The sequence below is a fragment of the Delphinus delphis genome, chromosome 12 (assembly GCF_949987515.2).
Source record: "Delphinus delphis chromosome 12, mDelDel1.2, whole genome shotgun sequence".
In the NCBI taxonomy this organism is placed as follows: Eukaryota; Metazoa; Chordata; class Mammalia; order Artiodactyla; family Delphinidae; genus Delphinus; species Delphinus delphis.
The window spans coordinates 39,730,577-39,735,015 of NC_082694.2; the positions used below are offsets into that span (position 1 = coordinate 39,730,577).

General features: G+C 38.9%; 1 non-coding gene across 1 annotated transcript; it reads left to right on the forward strand.

The window, feature by feature from the left end:
- The first annotated feature begins 264 nt into the window (after positions 1 to 264).
- On the forward strand, positions 265 to 337 carry TRNAR-UCU (transfer RNA arginine (anticodon UCU)). The gene has a single exon. It is a non-coding gene; the product is annotated as a tRNA-Arg (tRNA).
- The last annotated feature ends 4,102 nt before the right edge of the window (positions 338 to 4,439 follow it).

Sequence of the window (4,439 nt, forward strand, 5' to 3'; positions counted from 1 at the left end):
TGTCTGCAACCTGAACACAGGGGCATCTAGGCTGTACTGGCGAGGCAGCCTGTTCCCGTTAATAGTTTTATCATCTGTGGGAGTGCTTTAGGCAGGGGAGGGTATGTTGGATCAAGCCCTCTTTCTGGCTTTGGAGGCAGTGAAATGTGATTAAGGATGAACATTCTGGAGCCAGACAGTCTGTGTTCAAATTCTCAACTTAGTAGCTCTGTGACTTTGGGTAAGTGACTTGTTTTGTCCATCTGCAAAATAGGCCTAGGGAATTCCCTGGTGGTCCAGTGGTTAGGACTCTGCTCTTCTACTGCAGAGGGCCCAGGTTTGATCCCTGATTGGGGAGCTAAAATCCCAGAAGCCTCACAGTGTAGCCAAAAAAAAAAAGGCCTAATAAAAATATGTACTTATTTCATAGGGTTGGTGTTAGTTTGAATGAGTTGGTGCTTATAACACACTTAGAGCAGTGCCTTGTAAACAGTAAGCAGTCAATAAATGTCAGTTTTAATAGCAAGAAGTACACAGCCCATGAGCAGATCTCTAGGGGAAAGGCACCTTCCCACTTGTGACAACGTGAGGGCTCTGTGAGTGGTGTTTATGTCCATCCATCATCATCCCTGAGAAGCCCTCTCTTATTGCTCAAACCCACAGGGGTTTGTTTTAACTGCCCTGATATTTGTGTTCTGGTACCTTCTTATCTACATAATTTCTTCAGATTGAGGTCCCTGCCTTATTTATTGATTGATTGATTGATTGATCCATCCATCCATTCATTCATTTATCCAGCCAATTCTCCCACCTAGTAATAGAGTGAATTCTTATTAAATATTCTTTTTGGTAGGATTATACACTTAAAAAATAAACTTGCACTCTTTGTATAAATATCCTTCATGAAAGGAAAAATCTCTAATCTAGGATAAGGTTCTGACAGTTTTGTGCATTTTATGAACTACAGTTTTAAAAAAAAAACAAAACACTCTACCAGACCAAAAATATATTGTAAAACTATGGTAATAAAACAGTATGGTACTAGTTCAGGAAAAAGATAAAGCAATGGAACAAAATAGAAAGTCCAGCTATACAGCCAGAAATGTATGAGACTTTATTAAATTATAAAGGTGGCATTGCAAAGCAATAGGTAATTGATATATTATTATTCAATAAATGGTGTTGAGACTCATGGCAAATCATTTGGAAAAGTAAATAAGCCTGGATTCCTAAATGTACAAAGAAAAAGTAAACCATAAAAGTATAATCACAAAAAAAGGAATGAAATTTTTAATGATATTCAAGTAGAGCAGACATTTCTCAGTAAGACATGAAACCATGGGAGCTATAAAAAAAACTGACTAGTTTGATAATGAAAAATCTGAAACTTCCACATGGTGAAATATCATAAAAATAGGAAATAAAACATGGCTAATTGATTCTACATAGCCAAAATACCATAAACAATAAAAGACTAATTGGGAAAAATCTTTCTATATTACCTTAATATGCAAAGAGCTCTTCCAAATCAATAAAAAGACAAATATACCAATAGGAAGATAGGCAAAACTCATGAATAGATATTTCAAAGAAAAAGGCATATTAGTGGCCAATAAATATATGAGAGATTATTTTGTAGTTTTAAAAAAGTCTCATAGGTAGTTTCAAGTACTATAATTGCAAGAGTCTCATAATGCCTAATGTTTCCAGGGTGTTAGGTAACATACTCTCAAACAGTGTTCGTGGACATGTAAATAGGCATTATTTTTTAAAAAGGCAGTTTGATAATATCTCTTAAATTTCAAAATGTATATTCCTATTGACATAGACATGCCATTTCTAGTAATTTATCATATATACACTTGTGTGTGTATATATATATGTCTCCATGCATACGTAAGTGAACATTTAATGTGAAGTGTTGCTTAGAATAGCAAAAATTGGAAACAGCCTGAATTGTCATCAGTAGGAGAATGGTTAAATAAATCATGGTACTTTGATAGAAAGAGATTCTGTTCAGCTGCTAAAAAGAATGAAATAAGTCTCTCTCTGTATTTTTATAGAAACATGTCCAAACTATGTTAAGAGAAAGAAAAAAATAGTAAAATAGTATATATGGCCTTGTGTCATTTGTATTAAAATGTTTGTATATAATATATTCTTGCATGTGTATAATAGTTTTGGAAGGATATACATCCAAGGAAGGGTTAACAGTGTTTACCTGGGGGAATAGGACTGGAGGGGTGCTGGTGAGGGAAGAGGGGTGCTTTAACTTTATGCCCTCTACAGTCTTCTAGTTTTGTTTATAACAAACTTGTACTACCTTTAAGATAAAAAAAAATTTTTTTAATTAAAAATATCCTTATTGAGGTCAACACAACAATAGCAATATCAATAATGATGGATTTCAGAAAATATGTCCAGTTGCAGAGGTTGTTGATTCTGCATATCCAGAGGGCACTGTTCACAGAAATAATCTGCACAACCATATATACATGCTGTGCATATGTGCTTTAAAATAGTCTTTGAGATCCACCACTTCATTTTCTCTGTCTGATCAACAGGTGTAAAGTCTTGATCTCTGTAATATTCTCTGTTAGGGCAGGCCTAAACAAAATAAAAAGCAAACCTTAGGGTCAATCTGAAAAACCAAATGGCAAATGAACATGGCATCACTCCTGAACCAACTCCACAGAATCTGTGGATACAAGATGAAGTTTGAAACACAGTAGGTACCTATTGCAATGGGTGGGAGTGGAGCTGGAGAAAGAAAAATGAAGGGAGAATGAAAAGATTAAATGAGGGGGACTTGCATGGACTAACAGTGATGTGTGCCATGAATTGGGGCATAAGAGTAACTTAGCTCTGGGCATCTGTCACTTTATTCATTACCCATCCTAGACTCCAGCTCTACCTAGCATACCATTTGAAGAAGGATAGGGTTGGCATGGAAGATCCCTCACCAGTCCCCACCACCCTTCGTTTTCTTCTGCATGCCCTTGCTAAGGGCTGCCCAACAGCTGGGTAGAGAACAATATAATCAGGCCTCCCATTTGTGGCCTCTTTCTCCTTTTATTTCCATTTTAGGTGGCTTCCCCTCTGCCTGGCCTTGCCCTGTCCTGGTACTGGTGTCACATTTTCAGATGTGAAGGAGTGATGCAGAGCTCCCTCCTTGCATTCCCTATGCCCTTTCACACTGTCTTTGGTCTGCTACTCAGGAGGCCACCTTGGGCACACTTGACCTTCAGGGCTCATCTCTGAGTCCAGAGACACCTTTTCCTTATGGAAGGTCTTCTTTGTTGTTAGAATGCCGTTGTTGTCAAGCTTACCTCACATTAGTTGTGGCCAGCATCTTGACTTGATTAACAGAGATGCATGTGACCATTTAATAGCAGAATTGACTGAAATGAACTTTCAGTAAATTTAGTCCTTTAGATCCTGGCAACTCTAATCTCACCTAGGCTTTAGCATCCTTGAAAATAACTTGCCTGTGGTAGTGAAACTTGTAGCTGGTTAGGGCCTCTTAAATGTGCCCATGATTCAGATGCAGAATGCCTCTTGCCATTGGGCAGAGAAATCAGGATGTTGACTGCCTCTGGTCCTGCCAGGGCAATGGGTATATTCTCCAAGTTCACCAGCTATGAAGCTATGGTGCATTTGTCCATCATGATGTTTCTTTGTAAGTCTTCAAAGATGAGGAAAGGAGTCAGGAACCTGAATATGCAAATCCTGGGATTTTGAGCCAGATCTATAATGGGGAAATATTAAAATATTTCATCTGGATTAATGCCCTGCTAGTGGTATCTCTCTATAACTATCCAACGATAAAGTCCAACTGGAATAGTAGTGATTAAAAAAACATCCCAATCGAGCCTCCAAACATCCTATCCTCACCAGAAACCTGGCAGCATCATTCTGGGGTGGTTTTTGTACAGCCCTGTTGTGAAGCAGAGGCCTGGAACGGTACACTTTTTATAGTTTCCCTGTCCAAGCTCTGATTCCAGGATGTGATATTTTTTCCCCTCTTGGTTTTGTACACTTGATTTATTTTTTCATCTTGTATTTTCCCTTTCTGAAGCTTTAATTGATGTACCAACATGGCAGTAGGTGATAGTCTTCTGAAAAGGGTTCTTTTGCTGTGGAAGTAGTGATACGGGGTAGAAGAAAAACGGAAAGATGTGGAGGCGGGGGCAAATGGACATTTGGGGGCAAAGGGTACCATTTGGCAGAGCCTGTCTGCAGGAACCACTGGAGTAGAGGCTTCTCTGGCTCTAGAAGCTTCCACAGGGTGTCCTAAGCCTGGGGTCTCCCCCTTTATCTACTATCGTGAGGGAACCTGGGGCTGGGGACCAAGACCAGGAGCACCCACCTTGATCATTCAGTGTCTCCTTGCTTTTATCAGGGATTTACTAGATCGATCCTACAATAATCGAGGTCTTGAGAGTTTATGTGGTTTGAAA